A 21,333-nucleotide genomic window follows, 5' to 3' on the forward strand; every position below is an offset into this window, starting at 1 on the left:
CTCATCACTCCTTCTCTGCAACTAGACTCCAGGACTTTGGCTCAGTGTTTAGATGTGGATATCTGCTTCTGCTTCCATCATCTACTAGATGCAGGCTCTAGGATGGCGTTAAGAACTTTGGACTCTTAAACAGTCCAAAGACTATGATAGATTATGGGTTTTTTTAAAGTTGGACTCAGTATATTTTTTGTATCATGATATGGCTATAAGAATATGGGGGCCAAGGAAGTGGAATATGGTGGTTTGAATGAAAATGGATGCCATAGGGTCATAAAGAGAGGCACTATTGGGAGGTGTAGCCTTGTTGGAGTAGGTGTGGCTTTGTCACTGATGGTGGCGTTTGACATTTTGCATGCTCAAGTCAGTCCCAATGTCTCTCTCTTCCTGCTGCTTATGGATAATGATATAGGATTCTCAGCTACTATCTAGTCCACAACTGCCTGCATTCAGCCATGCTTTCTAAAATGATGGCAATGGACTAAACCTTTGAATTGCAAGCAAATTCCAATTAAATATTTTCATTTAAAAGATTCACCATGGTCATGGTGTCGCTTCACAGAAATAAAACACTAAGACAACAGTCACTGGGTTTCAGCTAGTTCTAAACACCAAACAGCTTTCTGCTATTTTTCTTTGTTTCCCATTAAACACCCGTTGCTGAAGATAATACACATTTGGTCATAACACATGGGAATGCAAGTTTGTACTTTCAAAGAAAGTTTCAAGTAGCATACTGGCCTTCATAGTAGCAGAAAATATTGTGTCAACTTCTGGGGGAAAGAGTCAGTACAGCTTTACCAAGCTGTGATCCTTGTGAAATGCAGTAATGACTAGTAAGAATGGCAAGATGTGCCTATGGGTCCAAGAGTGGCAAAATGTTATAGGAATGGCCAGCTGCTTTCTGATTACATGTAAGGTTTATTCCATAGAGAAAATGGATGCCCACTACTACAGTTCTAGTTAAGAACGCAAAGTGAGGGAGCTCATATGTCCTGGGGGTAAATTAGAATGTATAGTTAGGAAGCTCATATGTCCTGGGGGTAAATTACTCCTATTATTTTGATTAATGGATATAGTATCAAACTGTCCTCTAAATTTATATTTCTAGACCTATAAATTATTGCATCCCATAAGAAAAAAAATCTTTGTACAGTACACAAACTCATAATGAAAAGCAGAGAATGAATGTCTCTGGTGTGCTCAGACATAAATAGGACATCTATATCACACTTTATCCAAGGGTTTAGGGACTATGGGGAAGTAGGTGGGCAGGAAGACTTTAAGTGTCAGATGTTTGAGAAGACGGAAAATAAGTAGCATCTTTCAGACAAGATAGTACCTCTGTATTATGTGTTTATCTTCACAAGATCAAGCCAATCAACATCTTAGCATGGTGGGGAAGAGGGTCTAAAGGCTTACCACAAGCAAATGAGGAACTATTACCAGTTGATGACTTCATGGGTTGGGAGAGTCAGTATGCTTTAAGGATGATGCCTCTGGCAGGTGTATCATCAATAACCTCACATTCATGAGTGTATGGTCAACAAAAATAGGAAAATCTAGGTTATAAAAAGAATGAAGTGGACATGAAGTTAGAAAGAGATAAGAGAGTGGAGTGATATCTGAATGAAGTTATGGTGGATGACTGGGGGTGAGCATGATCAAAATACATTGTATGCATGTATAAATTTCTCAAAATATTAATGAAATATACATACACATATGAGATAGCTTGCCAGTATGTTGAATTCTTGATGTATATAAGTAAAAGATTGATGATCATTTATGTAGATTAAAATGGATACATAATAATGAAATGATAGCATATCACCTTGAGATGATTTTGTAATGGAACTAACTAGTTCTGTAATCCTGTAAAAATCGCAATCATATAATCACTTTGACTTTCAGTTTTATTAGCATGTAAGACATAGACTGTAACAAAGGGCTTTTTTTCATAAAGGAAATATTTATAAGCTTCCTAAGCAATGAGTTACTCCTATTAGGCAATAAAATATGGAGGTAGAAATTATCATCTATTCATTGTAAATTCACACAGATATTCTTCACACAAATATTTTCTCCATTTTACGTGCCTGCATTGTTCTCATCTCTTTCAAAACTCATTCAAAACTCTGTGAAAGAGTCATTCTAGTAAAGAGCCACTCAGTTACAGAAGGGAAATGTATGAGTTCCTCAAAATTAGTCTTTTGTTATTAACAAATATATTGGACCAAATATGAGTTGACTTCAACAAAGTATACACACACACATACACACACACACACACACACACACACACACACACACACACACACCACAAATATAAACTAGGCCTGTGTAGCCACAGTTACTAATAGCTATTTTATCTTTCAGTCATCAGGAGGACCATACGACCTCATTATCAATTACTTTTTGTAAAGTCTCATAATCGTGTCATATTTCCTTTATGACAGCTGCTAGATCTTACCCCTCCCCTGAAGCATCTAGCAGGTATCTAGCATGTGTCATAGTCAACTCAGGCAATATCCAACTATGATATTATGCTGTTTTAGACTTTGAAGTTTATATGTTTTTAATATTAATATTTTGTGTTTGAGTCTATTCTGATATCTTATTTTTCAGGTGTCATGTTCTTTATTTCCTTATCTGTAGTTCATATTCAGTATTTTCTGTGCTGCTTTATTGAATGAAGAGGATGTTCTCATGAATATATTAGAGGGAAAACAGTTTCATTTTCAACAATATTTAATGTATGTAAGATGACATATTTAAGTGAGACTTTGTTTAAATCCTGACCTTTAATACATTAACTAAAATAAATTAAGAAGACAGCAACTTTATCAATGAGCAGTTTACAGAAAGGAATTAAAATACATCTACCCAAAGTATAAAGATGAAATTCATTTAAGTACTTTATTACAGATGTCCACTACTCAGCAGTTATTTTGTAATTTTCTACTCATAAGGGGTAAGCAAAGAGTAAAGACCAAAAATAATAAATACTCAATAAAATTCAAATAAAAATATTTTCAGTGGCTAAATAATTACATAAAGTATTTTAAACATGACATCTTCCCCACAGAAGATTTTATCCCTCTGAATTAAAGGAAGGAACTAGAGAAGAGTGAAGGGAGAAACAATCTTAGGAGAGAAATGTCATGGTGTTTGTATATGTGATATATAAACAATGATGTGTTTGTACATCAGGTTGATAAGGGTTCAATTTGCTGCCTAGTTTTGTATCAACTGCCACAAGCTAAAGTCTTCAGAGAGGAAGGAGCTTCAAATGAAAAAATGTCTATATAAGTTTGAGCAGTAGAAAAGACTGTAGGGTATATTTTATTTTTTTTTTCTTATTTTACATAAGATCCCAGTTTCCTTTCCTTCCCTTCCTCCCTTCCTCCCTCCTTACCTGCCTCCCATGCCCCCGACCACACTCTCATCCCACTCCCCCTATTTTCTTAATTCATGATTGATGCTGTGGGGAAGGAGTGGGGTTAGCCCATTGTGGGTGGTGCCTCCCCTAGGATTGCGGTTTTGCATTCTATAAGAAAGCTGACGAGTAAGCCATGATGTGCAAGCCAGTACAAACCATTCCTTGATGGCCTCAGCTCCAGTCTCTAGGTTCTTACACTGTTTGAGTTTTTGCCCTTACTTCCTTCAATGTTGTGCAGAGATGAGGAAATGTAAGCTAAATACACCCTTTCCTCCCCAACTTGCTCTGGTCATGGTATTTCATCGCAGCAATAGTAACTCTAATTAAGACAGTCAATAACGTCAAAATAGTTTCTACAGCCTCGTTTTCGCTAGAAAGAGGAACCCATATATGACTCTCTCTTGGCTTTGAGCTCCTTTGCTTGGAACCTCAAGCTAAAAGTCTATAGCCCTTCTAGCAAGAAATGAAGATAGAGTTTAAAGTCATATGACATTCATCCTTACCTTTCTATGTGGCCTGATGTAAATACTAAGCAAACATTTTTGTGTGTGTGTGTGGGAGGGACTTCTGCCTCATTGTCTTGAATATTGCAGGATAGCTTTCTGTGCACTTATTTGTTTACCACTCTCCCTCCATCCTTTATTGATCCATGACCATCTATCCTCTCATCAAGTGTTTACTGAAATTCAATTGTATGTTAAGCATTGTAGGCAATGAGAACACAGTAGTAAAGAAAATACAGAACCTATATGAAGGACAATGTATTTTCAGTATTTTAAGTCACTTGTTTTCTACTTATTTCATGAATGAAAACACTGCATAACCAGTTTAAGGGAGCCACTCAAACACTTTCCCAGTCAGTGGTCCTGATTTGCACATCTCAGTGAGTTCTATATATTTATAGTGGGCAGTTTGAAGCAGTGGGGATGCACAGATTGCTTTCTCTTTCACTCTTAAGTAAGCTTTAATTCACTGATCAAACACTCTGATACACACACACACACTCATTCAAAGTGAGAGAGAGAGAAAGAAAGAGGAAGGAGAAACTTGAAACTATAGAGTTGAAACTAGAAAAAAAAGCTTTATATTCTGTTTTATGACATGTCATTTTACCTTATCACCTAATATTCTTCCTGGGTCACCCTTCCAAATGTTATAACACACACACACACACACACACACACACACACACACACACACATATGCATGTGTATATATACACTCATATATATTTTCCTCATAATTATACCTTAACCAATAATTTATAGATGCATAAATAAGTGTTTGTATGAGTTATTTTGGCCTTTATAAAAACTAAGTAAGCAATAGGTCAAAAGACATAATTAATTGTCAAATTCATAGAAAGTGCCTACTGTAGAAAAAAACTGGCCATGCAGATATAGTCACTGCCATAAGGAACTTGTGACCAACAGAGTCAAGATGGTTTTTATACAGCTCAGCTTTCTAAGCCTTTGCAACTATTTTAAAGCAGAGGGATATGTAACATTTTCAAATGTATTGAAAGCTATTACATGACTATTCAAAGTATCTCTGTTGTTATCTCAGAGCAATGGGTAGTACTTCTATAGTAAAGAGCAGGGGTTAATGTGGAAATTTGCAGAAAGCAGATTTTGATTAAGGAATAGGTCAGGTACTGTTGGGACATTCCTGGCATTGTAGTCTCAAGCTCTAGTGAGTTAGACTCAGAGGAGTCTATGTCCTCCATGTCTAAACAGAGGGGAAAAGGTAAATGTAGCCCTTAAACATTTGCTGAAAGATATCAAATGTGTTGAAAAGTCCTTCTTTTAGGCTGAAAACATTCTACTTCGGTGACTTTCTGTTCTACTAAAATTTTTCTTATGAGCCTATCTCAGGAATAATTTATGCATACCATAAACTTTAGGGAAGAATCAAAAGTAATAAAAAATATATCTATTGGCAAAGACTCCTTAGAGGGTTGTTTATTCAGTGACAAGTAAAACCTATTTTAAAACGTCATATTTTGTCATGAACTCAGATTTCAAACAAGTGCTTTATGTTAGCTATAAAGACAAAAATTTCCTCTTTCATTTCATCTGGGAATGTGGTAACTGGGCCTCAGAATGTACCATGAATATTCGTTTTTAAAAGTTAGTATTTCTCACTTTTATTTTCCAGTGGCTGCATATATCTGGGCTTTTTTGAGGTGAGAGAAAGAAAGGGTGTTGACACAAGGCACATATGTAGACTGCAGGTCTGGGAGCAGGAAGATTTAAGCTGTCAGCTGTAGCAATGCAATCAGGCCCCTTTCTCCTGGTTTTATTAACTGAGTAATCTCAAGGAAGTTAGTTTCTTTCTCTAGGTTTCACCCCTTTATTTACAAATAATGTATTACATGAAAGTGTCTCTAGCTTTGCATATACATGATTTTGATTTTTACCTAATATTTCCTATACCAAATGATTAGTTGAGAAGTATTGTGCTAAATCCTAAAAGAGGGTTTCTAGTTCCTACCATTTCTAAATTCAGTGCAGAAGGCCTTCCTCTAAAAGAAGTTGTGAATTGCCTCTTCATCCATGACAGCAATTTCCACATTTAGTCACATTGAAAACAACCATTTCAGTGGAATAACTTGCATTTCTCTCTCTTTTCTTAATGCTGGGAATGGAACTCAGGTCCTGATACATGCCAGCACATCTCTACACCTGAGCTGTACCCTCAGCCTTCATGCTTTTGTTGACTATCCTATTTCTAAGAACTGCAACCACTGAAAGATTCCTTTCTAAGTCAGAGTATTACTCATCTCCTACTTACACTTTTGTCAAAGCAATCACTTATTCTCATCACATTAAAGAAAACCATCTGTTTGTCTTATCTTAACATGTTCTCTCTCTTTTGAGCATGTCACAAAACAATACTGTGGACTTGGTCATTGATGCTATCTATCTAGCATCAATCCAGGTGCTTGTTTTTTTTTTTCTTTCTCCATTCTGTCTTCTATTGACCACATGCTGAGTGACATGGCAAAGCTGAGGATTTCTAGTGAAATTCTTAACTGTATGAAAGAATAAGAAAAGTCATTTGAAAAATCTGAATTCCTATAAATATTCTGTAATAAAAACTTTCACACCAAAGAAACCATGCTTGAGAAGAAATTACAGTCACTAACAATAAGCACCAACATTTGGTATCTGGGGAACTTGACTTTAAATCATCCAAACAAAATTTTACTCATAATGTCAGAAAAATAACTACTCATTGAGGCTAGAGGGTGCAGCAAAAGGACACTCAAGATGAGGCTAGGCGTAAGGAAACTATCATCTAAATTGTGGTTGGTATTTAACTAGAAAATTAAAATACCAGCCTTAGTATCACTGGAGTAAAAGTATGTGGCTAGTTTTGCCACAAGAACTCTAGCCAACTTAGTAATAGATGAATAGGCTGGTGACTGGAAGGGCTATCTTCATCTATATTTTGTGTATAGTGTTCTAGTTATCTGAAACAGCATATATTATTGAGAGAATATTATTTTTATGTCATTTACAGCTATACACTTACATTATAAGTAATCAGGGAAGGGGCAGTATATTAGTCTTAACCCAGGGATAAGACCGTTAAAAATGGAAAACAAAATTAAAATTAAATTCATAAGAAAATAACTGTCTCTCCTGTCTCAGTATTTTTCTCCCTCCAAATGCAGCTTTTATTTTGAGAATGGAATATAATAATGCTCCTTGGTCTAAAACATTTAGTTGATATAAAATGATTTTCTCCATGATGCTTCCATATTAAATATTTAGTTTAAATTCATCTAATACCTAAATATCCACTATCATTATATTTTATACATGTGTTGAATTGCCGAGTGGAGGTTTTACATAAAAAAGTCTTTCTGAGTTTTATTTTGGTTCTCAAGTCTTTATAAGATATTTATTAACATGTATCTGGTCCTTCACACTGTGTACCTTGCAATAATGGACACAAAGTTTATCCACTCTGGCAGATGATCGTTCATTGATGTGTGAGTGGGAGGTTCTAAGGATATGAAATGAAATTAATCAGTTATTTAGACCACTGACACACATTATATTCCCAACCACTTTAATCCATGCATCCCAATGTTTTTCCCATTTTTTTGAATAGAAACATAAATCTTACAAAGGTTTAGATTCCTCTTATATTAAAGCCAGGACTTGTAGACCTTAACATTGCCATACACCACAGGCTTTGACACAAGGCCTTGATTTCAGTTTCATGATGCTGGTTCCATAATCACTTATGATCTTAAACATTTAGGGGATGTTTACACAAGTAATAACAACAGAAAATCAACATTGCAGGTTTCTTATTCACCAGATTTTATTGTAAGGAGGACTCCAGATTTTTGACATGCATAAGGAAAAGTTAAAGCCAGATAATGTCACTCTTCTCACTGCACCTGGCTACTTGTTAGAAGGGCATGTTCTCTTGTCTTCAATCTTCCAGGAAGAAGGTTGCCTTTTGTTCTGTCTCACAGAGCAGGCAATGAGTACGAGGTAACATTATTCACAAAAAGTCATTGAGAGTTTCAAGAGCAAGGCTGGGTCTACAGTTCACCCTTTAATGATCTTGCTAAGGTCACAATCCATTCTTCTAATAAGTATGTGATACTGCTTTTCCACATAGTAACATGATTATGGCCATAAGATTTTGAGATGTGTCTAATTTTTCTATGTAAGAAATTTCTTGTAAAACATCCACTTTTACTTTCTTTGATGGCAGAGGGCTCTTCTGGTTAAAGTTGCAGTTCACCATGTCTAGATAGCTCTCTAAACCTGGCATAAGATGGAAGACTCCATTTGCAGCAGGACTCCCTCCCTACCCTATTTGCATATTGTCTCTAGGCCCAGGTACTTGACACCTTATGTGGAAGCTGAATCTCTTATTTACTTTAAGTATGACTTTTGACATGGTTCCTTGAAAATGTTTCCTACATCCTGCTGTCCATAGAATAATTAGTTATTGTGCTCCAGCTATATGATACAACCCTGATGCCAAAAGCAAATTAGGTGACACCACAGCCACTGTCCTCATCCTATATATTCCTCTTCCTCTGAAATAAAGTTGATCTGTAACACTGATGCAGGCTCCCTGAAGGCTATTTCCATCCTACTCACAGGCTGTACAAGGCCGTGCATGCCCCAGCCTTTGCTACTTTATCCTCTTTGACTGCTGGCTAACTGATCACAAGGAAAAAGGAAACCTTGCACTTAGACTCTTTCCTGAGAGAAACATTATCATTTATTAATGATTATTTTGTTATTTAATCATTCCTTCCTTCATGCTACTATTTTGAAATATCAGAACACTAAACAATACTTCAAAACAAAACTAAACTAAAATTAACATGAATACATGGAACATTTTGTTCAGAGTCTCAATGCACTGCAAATACAAATATTAAAATTGTTTCACATATCTTTAGGATTTAAAATAACCACCTGCCACCAGTGAGTGGTAGCTCCTTTAGTATTCATTGGCAAAGGATTCCAAGAGAAACAATTACTTGTAACACAATGTCATGATCAACTAATATTGCCTGCAATAAAAAAGGGGGAAAAATGTATGTGAGTGTATGTGTGTTGGGGTTGGGTATATAAAGTCATGACTGATATAGAGGATAATAACTCATTTGTTTAAGGATTTCATTGTTTGTCCATAGTGAAAATGCATGAATGCTTTAATATTTATAATAATATACATTCACTCACTGAACTAAAATAACCATGTTAAGCACTTTTAGTGACAAAGTGGAAACATCTTTTCACACTTGATGCTGAGAGTCTAACATTCATCTTCTGGTTCTTACTTTTTTATAGAATGCTGTATATCTATAAAATGCACATAGATATTTATGTATTTCACGCTTAGAAACACTGAGTACACATAGTTATCTTGCACATACATTTTTGTGATTAAAATTATTTAAAAAATTTTTTTTGATTCAATGTGAAGCTTTGAATGTCATTTCCCCATTTTAAAATAAAGTGACCTCTACAAAAAAATTGACATTTATTTATATAAATCAAATCATATATATGCAAATATATATGCAAATAAAACCTATATATTTAAAATTGATTGTTCTTTGCTTAAAATATGTATTTCATATTTCATCTCCCCATTCATCTTACAAAGGAACATGTCAATTTCTCCAACTTAAATGCTTCCTAATTTTTTCTTCCCCCCTCTTTTTTGCCTGTCTTTAAGATATTTTTGACATCATTTTTAAAGGAGTTTAAAAACCAGTTTTACACACACACATACATACATACATACATATATATATGAAGCACCCACAAATGGAGTGTGTGTTTGTGTGTGTGTTCGTAGCACAATGCTATGCATAGATAGCTTATGCCAGCCATTCAAAACTCTAGGGCTAAGAATTGGTTATATATTTTTGACTGGTTTACTAACCATAGATCCCCTCAAATATCACAGGCCATTGTCGAAATTATTGGTTCTTTTACCATCCATAACATGGTGCTCAGTATAGCTGAAGACAATACTTACTTAAGTCATCTAACATTGAGACATCAAGTTTGTATGCAACTAGAAGGTTCACACACACTGACTAGCATTCCTGGTGCCAAAAGGTACTCTGAATGCTACCAGACAAAAAAGGTAATCATCAGTATCTCACAGCTACAAACTTCAAAATGTAACAGTGACCTGTCTTCAAGTTACACTGACACAATGGTGACTCAAATGTTATGGGAGTAATTAAGCACTTTTTGATTGAATTTAAGGCCTACTCCATGCTATATAACCCACACATGAGATTGCTAAAGTGGCTAAGAACAAGAGATTAAATGTGTCAAGGGCCTAGGGAAGAATCTACTTGTAGGTATAAGTAGGGGAATTCATGAATAAAGAATATCAAATATTTCTTTGGGGAACACTCAAAAATAAAGACCAACACAGTCTTCTTCACTGGCACAGGAAGCTTTGAATAGATCTCTGACTACCACCCAAGAGAGAAAGCATACATCTTCTCTCTCTTATCAGTTCACATGTAACACCTCAGAACACACCTTAATGGGCTAGTACCACAAAGGATATTGGCTAAATGAGTTCCCAAAACAATTCCTCTTTTTGTATAAATAATAGGGTTGTAAATCTAATACAAAAATATAAACAATAAGAACAAATACCAAGTATGGTCTAGGAGTAAAAAAGGTAAAAACTATCTTACTCCTGCCAGAATGGCTAAAATTAGGAACACCAATGACAACTTATGCTGGAGAGGATGTGGAAAAGGGGAACACTCCTCCACTGCTGGTGGGAGTGCAAACTTGTACAGCCATTTTGGAGATCAGTATGGCAGTTCCTCAGGAAGATGAGAATCAGTCTACCACAAGACCCAGCAATCCCACGCTTAGGCATATACCCAAATTATCCATATCCATTCAACAAAGGCATCTGTTCTACTATGTTCGTAGCAGCATTATTTGTAATAGCAACAACCTGGAAGGAATCTAGATGCCCCTTAGCTGAAGAACGGATAAAGAAGATGTGGCACATTTACACAATGGAATACTACTCTGCGGGGGGGGGGGGGCGGGAATAAAAATGGAATCTCAAAATTCACAGGCAAATGGATGGAACTTGAAGAAACCATTCTGAATGAGGTAACCCAGTCACAAAAAGAGGAACATGGTATGTACCCACTCATATACAGATTTTAGACATAGAGCAAAGGATCACCAGGCTATACTTCACACTGCTAGAGAAACTAGGATACATGGAGGATTCATAAGATTCACACAAGGTCCCTCACAGAAAGGGAAAGGGACAAGATCTCGTGAGCATATTGGGAGGGGACAGTGAGTGGAGAGGGGGCTAGGAGAAAGAGAAAGGGAGGAGAGGGAAGCATATGGGACTAGGAAGATTTAGTCAGGGGAAGAAGATATGAGAGAGAGAAAGAGAGAGAGAGAGAGAGAGAGAGAGAGAGAGAGAGAGACAATACAAAAGGGAGCCATTATAGTTTTCAAGAGAAAACTGACTCTAGACAAATGTCCAGAGACCTACAAGACTGACCCCAACTAACAATTTCAGCAACAGTAGAAAGGCTACTATAAATGTCCTTCCCTGATAATGAGATTGATGACTAACTTATCCACCGCATAGAGCCCTCATCTAGTAACTGATGGAAACAGAAGCAGACACCCACAGCTAAACACAGAGCCAAACTGGAATCCAAATGCAGAGAAGGAGGACAAGACCAGGCTACAGAAACCCACAGATACAGCTTATCTGAGCAAGGAAGAGCTAATAGCCCCCCCAGACTGATAGCTGGGAATCCATCATTAGACCCACTCAGTCTCTGTGAATATAGCTCTCAGTGTGAAGACTTGGGCAGTCTAAGGGACCTCTGATAATGGAACCAGGATTTATCCCTGGTGCCCAAATGGATTTTGGGAACATGTTTACCACTGGGGGGTACTCCCTTAACCTAGAGGAAGGAGGGAGGGCTTATTCCCTACTCTAAATGACATAACAGATTTAGATGACCTTCTCAGGAAGGCATCATACCTGCATGTGGAGTGTGTGGGGGAGGTATGGGATGGGTGTGTGTTCAGGGGGCATGGGAGTGTGGAAGAGAGGGAGGGATTGATGGAGAGGGAACTGGAATTGTTATGTAAAATAAGAAAAATAAATTAAAAAGCATACACAAAATTAGAACTACAACTAACAACAACAGCATCAAGAAAAAAAATAATATACACTAAATGTCCAGGCTATAGGTAATTGGTAAATAACAGAGATTATTCCAACAGTTGTCCTATCTGGAAGATTATAAATCTTGTATATAAAACGTCTTAGCTAAGATATAAGGAGTTAGTAGCTGTGACTATCTAGTCTTCACCTCATTAAAGACCTGAGAAGGAAAATAATATTACCTTAGTAAGCAGGAATTGCAAGGTGGTGAATTCTAAAAGGTTACAAGTAATGACAAAACCCTAGACAGTCACCCAAGGTCTCATGGTAACATTGAGGCAACCAGCTTTGTCTAAGGACTAGAGTACCCGACAGACTGTTATCAGAAGCAGGGGGGTTTGAAAGACTGTCTTACTCTATCTTGACAAGTTACAGAACTTACTTTTGCCTGTATCTTGCTTCTCCAGTTTGGACAATGTGCCTACTGTCAGTGGAAGCAAGGGGAGCTCTTTGCACAATAGCCTGGATTTGTGAAGAAGAAAACAAGCTCCAATAGAGTGTGTCCAGTGGTCATCAACCTCTTGGGAGTAGATTGGTGCTGCCAGGAGCAGTCATGACTCATGTCAACAGAGTTCTAAATTTTTAAAATATTTAAATGACTCTGAATGATATGTTGCTGAACCCATATATCAGTGCCTACCTTAACCCTCATCAGAGATGGTTCTTCTTGCAGGAGGTAGAAACTAACACAGAGAACAACAACTGAACAGTGTGCATATGGGGAAGCAAAAAACCTATAAGAGACAGCAGTGATGAATGACTATAAGGGTCTTCTATACACAACAGGACTGATAGACATACCAACTAACAGAAAAGGTGGCATGTACACACTAGACCTAAACAGGTTCAACCCAGACAAGATCTCAACACTGACAAGGTGTAGGGGATGCAAACCCCACCCCTAAATATGAATCTCTTTGTAGTTGGCATAGGCTATCAAAGGATAAATCAAATTTTTTTTCTAATGTTGTACCACTGGGTATATCAACCATACTATAGGACAGACCCATGCCAAAGAGAGTTAAACACAAACAAATTTCATATTTTTCCCTTATGTTTTTCTTTGTTTATGGGTTTGTTTTTGTTTCATTTTTTGTCCCCTTGGGGTTTTATTTGTTTATTTGATTATCTCTTTTTTTCAAGAGTGCTAGAACAAGATTTTGGGTGTGTAGGGAGAGTTGGGGAGGGTTGCAATAAAAGAAAAATGTGATCAAAATATATTATACAATTTTAGTAAGTGTGGAAAATGTGGTTTTAAGTTTAACTTTAACAAACCAATTTAGTAAATAAATCAAAGACTTAATATGCAGATTTGTGTTTTATTACAGCTAGAAACCCTGTGTTTGGGAAGCATAACTTTCATGTTATAGTTATATGAATGTAAAATGACAATAAACATCATTGTGTACAGATCATCCCTTTCTAGACCCCTGTCCCTTGCATTTCTGTAGTAACTACCACACTTAGCTGCAGAATGGGTCCACGGATGATTCTACAAGAAAATAAGACATGATTCAACAACAGCAAAAGACAGCTTTATATTATAGTCCTTCAAAATAACTCTCATGATAGTATACTTTTTTATAATATTTTTTATTTAAATTTGCCACAAGCTTTTATTTTCATGTCAATCCAAGTTCCCTCACCCTCCCCTCCTCTCCTGTCCCCCTTCCAAACCCCATGCTATCTCGTGGACCACAGTCTGATAACTGGAAAACCAACATAGGATTGACTTAACCCCCTGAACGTGGGTGATAGTTAGGAGGACTGGGCAGTCTATGGAGCCTCTAGTAGTGGATCAGTATTTATCCCTATTATATGAACAGACTTTGGGAGCCTATTCCACACAGAGTGATACTCTCTCAGCTTAGACACATGAGGGAGGGCCTAGTTCCTGCTCCAAATGAATGGCAGACTTTGAAGATCACTGAGATAATATACTTTTAATGGCAACTCATGTCCATGAACCAGAAGAATATTCTAAGGCAATGGGTCTCAATTTGTTGGTCATGTCCACTTTGCAAGTTGAGTAACCTTTTCACGGAAGTCTCATATCAAATATCATGCAAGACAAATTACATTATAATTCATAACAGTAGCAAAATTACTGTTATGAAGTACAATAAAATAAAATTATTGTTGGAGATCATCGCAATGTGGAGAACTGTATTAAAGGCTCTCAGCATCAAGAAGTTTGAGAACCATTGCTCTTAGTTCAAAGTTATAGAGATGTGTACAACTTTTTGCAGTAGAGGCAAGAACCAAGCCTTATATGTGCAATTGCCACACCCTAAATTATTTCTATTAGGATAGATTAATTTGTTTGTAAACATTATATATCATTTTAAAGTTTTGTAAAAGTAACTTCTCAGAATTTTGATGACTCACTGTTTCCATCTTACTTGGTACCAGAGGAAAAATGACAACTTTGGAGGGAGATGCAGACTCTGGTTCATTCTTCATCTTTTTTGAATGGCAAAGCAAGTATTCTGGGTCTACAGTTAGCCTCCCTACTTCTAAAGAGACTGTTTTATCTGTGGCCTGCTACTTTAAGCACATAGCTGAATAAAACTGAAGCAAAATCCTTGGGAAACTGCTATAATGTCATTTCTTTGTAATGTATGAATAATGGAAAAAGTGACACAACTACTTATAAGTTATACAGAATGCTATAAATTCTTCCTACATTAGCACAGCTCTTCTGTCATTTTTTTCAAGGGCATGTTAATGGTGTATGCATTTAATGCTGATAGATATTCTTGCTCTACATTAGACATGAAGTGTTTAGTATTGTATGGGGTTTAAAAATCCAGTGTGTAGCAGGCGAGTGATTTAAAGACAATGTACCACCTTGCTAAGAGAAATAAAATGGAGTTCTGAACATTAATACAGCAGTAACTTAATGCATGTCCCTATAAACTGGAAGTTCTAACTAGTTGACTGGAGAATCTTTAAGGTGCACTCAATCCTACAAGTAGCATATAAGTGTTCTATTGTATTGTATTTGCAATCTAACAAAAGAAAGTAACATTGGGACAAGCATCTGCATCTATACAATACATTGTGATATAAAGAAAAAGCAAATGTGCTACATATATTTATTATACACACAGATCAACAATAGTATATTCAAATTCTTCTGTCTTCTGTATCTAGTTATTTGCATTTCCAAGATTATGTCCACAAGAAAAACAAATGTTGCCTTTTTGTTTGCATGTTTGCACAAGTTAAATAACGTTCACTCTGTCACTTATATTTCTAAGGAATAAATTACATATGAGTGCATATATTATCCTGTCTGATGGTCAGATGGAGTGGTTTCCATTTCCATCATGCCAACAAGATTAACTTATTTATCCAGTAAATCTTGATGAGATTGGAATGGGAAGCCAGGCTTATTTGATTCAGATCCTAAACCTGCATCACACCTTAGACTGCTTCCAAACAGTCCTCATTGCTATGGCAGTGACTGCTAATGTAGAAGTCTCCCTTACCTCCAAAGGATCAATCCTTCTGAAACCAAATATGAATCCTAACTGCTTTATTTTTTGCTACAACAGTGTGGTGTTACATGACAATAATATGATTGGAATTGTTCAAGGTATATTAAGTTTTCTTATTTCATAAAACCAGATAATTTGGCAGAAATTCTACCATAATTGTCCAATGCATCTTTGTAGAAATTGATTTAAATATATATTTTCATAAATATCTTTACAAGCTTCATTAAATGAATCATCTCACTATGCAGAATGGTTGAGTAGTATACTCAGGACTTTAAAATATTTTCTTTAATATATTTTATAAATGATGTCCAAAATTCAGATTTTTAAAAGAAATGCAGTAAATTCCCTTTCTTTATTAATTGTTAAAGTTAAGTAACATCATTTATTAAACAATATAGATACTACCTTACTCTACTAGATAGGTGGGATTCTAAGTTGAGTAAATGTTGATAATCAGTGTACTTCACAATAGGCATTATCTCAAATCTATATACAGTGTGAATAACAAAAAATAGAGACAGACATTGGGGTTCAAGCTGAAGATCAGAGAAGCAAAGCAGAAAATCACTAGAGAGATTTCACCTCTACCAACACTCAAACCAAAGGGGCAATCCACTGAACCTCAGATTGCATCTCCAGAGTGCACTGCTCTCTACCATGCCTAAGAATCATAAACATCTGCTCTCAGAATGCATTGAATTCATTATATGCTCACTGGTGCTAGGATTAAAGGTGTAAGCTCTGTTACTCTTAGATTGCTTCATTCTCATGTAGCCTGAACTCAGAGAGATCCACCTGCCTCTGTTGGAGTAATGGGGTTGAAGTTAAATACCACTACTGCCCAGCTTCTATGGCTGTGACTAGCTTTGCATTCTGATGCTTCAGACAAGTTTATTAAGTAATAAATAATATATCACCACATCCCTAACCAAGAAACTGGTGCTAAGAAAATGTAAATGCTTATTCCAAGTAATTATATGGTACATGACAAAGCCTGGATCATAATCCATGATTTTTCAAGTTGAAAGATATATTTACACTGAAACAGACTTGCAGTATTTTATTTTCTTCATCCCTAAATTTTAATTTTATAAAGGTAGTAAAAAAATCTAGCTGAAGAGAGTAGATTTCACTGCAGTTGATTTAATGATCTCTTAAATCTATCTCTTTAACTTGATTACATATTCAGTATTTCAGATCATCCTATTGGAATATGGTTAAACCCCATCATGTGGCCACAGATAGAAATTTTACAAAATGTAATTTTACTTGAAAGAGCCATTGCCAGGACTCTGACTAGGTTTTACTGTGATAGAAACTCAGGGATTCAAGGGGAACAGAGGCAACTGTTTCATTAAATTAACATTTTCTTTCAGAATTCAACTTAATTAACCTACCACTTAACTCTATGTATATAGTCATTCTATACCTCTCATTTAATGTGGTAATTGACTGAAAAAAAACTCATAGTTATTCTGATAACAGAGTGAAAGTTATTAACACTTTATAAACTTTTGCTATCCCTGGAAAAACAGTGTTGGAGACACTATTGAGGATATTGTCCATTTCACACACTTGGCAGGTGAAGGAACTGCAGCAGTATCCCATCCACTCATGCTGTGTTCCTCTAACAAAATTTCCTGAGGCTGTGAAGCTCCCCTATAGAAATTCATCTCAAAGTTTGGAGGTTGAGCAATAGGATTCTCTCACAAGCTTGTAATTACCTACTGTGTGGGATAGTATTACGTCAACTTGACACAAGCTATAGTCATTTGACAGGAGGGAACCACACTTAAGAAATAACCTGCACAGGAACCATAAGATTGACTGTGCGCAGGCATGTACATATTTTATTAATTAGCAATTGATGGAAGAAGCCCAGGCTGTTGTAGGTGGCACCATCTATATGCTGGTGGTCTGGTTTTTATTAAAAAAAAAAAACAGACTGAGCAAGCCAAGGAATTAATCCAGTGGGTAGCACCCCTCTTTGGCCTCTGTGTTAGCTCATGCTTCCAGGTGTCTGCCCTGTTTGACTTGCTGTCCTGACTTACTTTGATAAAAAAAGAGTGATGTGGAATTGTAAGCCAAATAAACCCTTTCCTACCTAGTGCTCTTCTCTGTGTCCTGTAGAATGTCTGGCAGAGTCTAGAAGCAGAAACCCTGTAGCACTATCAATCTTGTTTCAGCAGTGTCTTTCCTGAGGAGCCTGCATGTCTACTTTGTAAGCATAAAGTATCTTGCCCAAATGGTTAGTCTTGCCATATTGGAAGCAAATTCCATAATGAGTTTCTTTGATATCCATCTTCCTTTCTGACACAGTTGGTGTTGCTAGGATCAGGTGTGCCTCATTGTTAAGAAAAACCCTAAACCATTTTAAATGCCTTATTCTGTAGATCTTTGAAAGGTTCAAAGAATATTCATCCAATTGAAATGTATCTCCATGTATCTAAAAAACCTAACCAACCTAACTATGTTTTGACTATAAGTAGGGGACTATCTACAATCTGTACCTAATTATACATTACATTTTAATTGTGCTATATAAACACAATACTTCAATAAGAGTATATATCACAAAATTGACCTTAAACTTGTATCAATAAATGAAAATCCATTCCAGAACAAAGTATTCATTTCTATGCTGTCATCCCCTTTTTACCTTTAAAACAGATTAGTTGTGGCCATTATACATTTATAACCAACCCCATTTAAATGAACACAAACATGTATACATATATATTTGGGAATTTGGGTGTCTTTTTTTTTCCAAACTGCTTCTTGCTGGTTGGGGATGCTAAATACCATGGGGGTATCGTAAGAAGATGCAGAAATCCTGGCTGTAGTCTGTAAGGCTGCCTTGTCCCAGCTGTTTTTAATGTTGGATCACCTGGGACACTGTTTCAGGGGGACTTGCTTGATCAAACCATGTTAGACTGGAAGAAATGCAGAGTTTTTCATTTTTTGTTGAAACAAAAATAGAAATTCTTTTCCTAGTAACCTGCCATTAGACATAAATTTTTAAGTCAAAGCATTTTTGAAATATATAAATTTGATTAATTTAGCAGCATTGATAATCAAATGTATTTTAGCAGTTGTTGTTCCTTCATTAGCAATTGAGCAATTCAAAGGCAACACAATAGCAGACAGTGTATTTCCCATCTTTGGGTGACTTTTTTATTACTCTATTTCTTTTACTTCTATTTTTTCTATTTTTTGAGACAGGGTTTCTCTGTGTAACTTTGATAGTCTGGGAATTCACTCTGTACACCAGGTTTGCTTTGAAATCACAGAGATTTGCTTGCCTCTGCCTCCTGAGTGCTAGAAGTAAAGATGTGTGTATCACAACCAGCTACTCTATTTTTTTAAAACCAAGTATAATTTTTGTTTTATCTCTCAATGTATCTCTACATACATTTTTAAAATACAATGTAAACTTTTACAGCCTTTCTTTATCTTAATCTGTCAGTACTGTAAATCTTTATCTTCTTCTGGCCATGAGGCTTTTATTTGTTAAACAACAGAATTGTTAAAATTAATGGGGCAACTGTTTTAGACAGCTGTTCATGTGTACCATACAATTGTTAGCAGAAACTCTTTTTTTTTTTTTTAACATGTTGATCCCAGTTCCCTCTCCCTCCCTCTTGCCCTCTCTGCCCCCTCACATTCATCCTGACCACCCTCCCCTCCCACCCCCCCATCCCAATTCCACAGGTAGGGCAATGCCATCCAGGTGGGGTGATGTAGATCTGTCAAGTCATTTGAAGTAGGGACTAGGGCAAGATTTTTTTTTTTCTGGTTATGCTAAATCAGGAAACAATCCTTAAAGGAGCTGCTCCAGTTTCTGCTTGTCCATAGGGAAACAGAGCCCGCCCAATGAAAATACTGCTACCCAGAAGCCTTGCTAATTTCTGTTCTTTTGTTTCTAAAACCCATTTTAAAGCTTTTGTCAAGTCTTAAGTGTAAGTTCTTAGTACTTCAATGTAGGTGCCATTTTGTTACAAGCACTTTCCAGCTAGCCTGGTCCCAGAGCCATGTCAGCCTTAAGTTAACACACAGAGACTCTATTAATTATACAGCTGTTGCTGAATGTCTAGAGCTTATTACTGACTACCTCTGTATTAGCTATTACCTCATTTCCAACAATCTAAATATTTTTATGTGGTCTTGCTGGAGAGAGAGAGTCAGGACCACTTATTCCTTTTATGGCCTACATCATGACTCCTCCTTACTACCTCACAACTATACCTTTAAACTGACCAAAAATAAACTCTTCCTTAAGTTGTGTTTATTACAGATTTTGTCACCATAACTAGACAAAGAGCTAAGACAATAACATCCATGGCATGGATTTTAAGTGACACCCAATACTTAGAAGGTTCTATACAATTTCTATTACCACTTATTGTTTTCCCACAGAGTGCACTGTCCGTTTTTTTTTTTTTTTAAATCATTTTAATGTGTGAATTAGTAATCAAAATGCACCAAACTCTTTGTTTGCTTTAGTGGTTTAAATGACAGATATTCATTCACAAATATTCTGCTCTCTTAAATGAAATAGTAGAATCAGTTTCTCATGACTTCATCATGTAGTCAAGTTTCTCTTATTTCTCTAAAATGTTATAAATAGCAAGAAAAAAGAAGAGTGAACTTAATATACTGCTGACTCATACTATAGAGGTTGCAAATGACTCTATGAACTTCATATTGCTTCTATTATTTATTTTACTTCTGCTGTTTAAGTATCATAATTATTCAAGATGGGTGAAATTATTTTTAGGATAACTGATTTTTTCTTATGAAACAGATTTCATATCTATGCAGACTGTTTCCAAAGCTATGAGATTTCAGCTTGCAGCCATGCCTCTTCTACCATTTTCCCCTTCACTCCCTTTATTTCTCTCCTGCCTCTTTTCCTCCCCTAATTCTGTTATCATTTTTTTCTAGTGTCCTATGTATTACCATATTTCTTTCCTTCATTCCTCGCTCAGACAGAGGAAGAAGAATGGAGTTAGACTTTCAGATACTCTCATAATCAGAAGAAAACTTTCTCAAAACTGTAAAAGGAACAAGAGATCAAGTAATATCTCCCAAGTCAGAAAACATGAAAATCTGTATGGTTTTCTATAGTTTTCAGGAAACTGTTACTCTTCACTGCTTACATAATTCATGTAAGGAAATGTTAACTCTAGAGTAGAATCTTAATGGAATTGATTAAGTCATGAAGGTATGGTTCTCCTGAAAAACGATGGTGCCCTTGTAAAAGAGGCACAAGAAAATTACTTAGTCATTTTAAGCAAATGAGCATTTGCTGATAATTGATAGTCTAAAACTTAAAAGAGCATCCTCAACAGGACCCAGCCAAGCTTGCAAGTTAATCTTGAACTTACTACTCTCCCAAAATATGAAAAATAAATTTCAGTTTTATAGAAAGATGTGCCTTGCCCCAATGATTTTCTTTTTATTGTTCTATTCCATTTCCATTGTGAATGATATTAAATACATAAAAGCATATGCACCAGTAGCCTACCATTTCTGCTCTACTCCCTCTCCCATTGGTTTCCTATGGTCTCCTATATGGTAGGTTATTTTTTAAAATCTTTCTGAATAGCTGAAAGTTATTTGCTCTGATATGATTTATTACCCCCT

This window comes from Phodopus roborovskii, unplaced genomic scaffold (assembly GCF_943737965.1).
Source record: "Phodopus roborovskii unplaced genomic scaffold, PHOROB, whole genome shotgun sequence".
In the NCBI taxonomy this organism is placed as follows: Eukaryota; Metazoa; Chordata; class Mammalia; order Rodentia; family Cricetidae; genus Phodopus; species Phodopus roborovskii.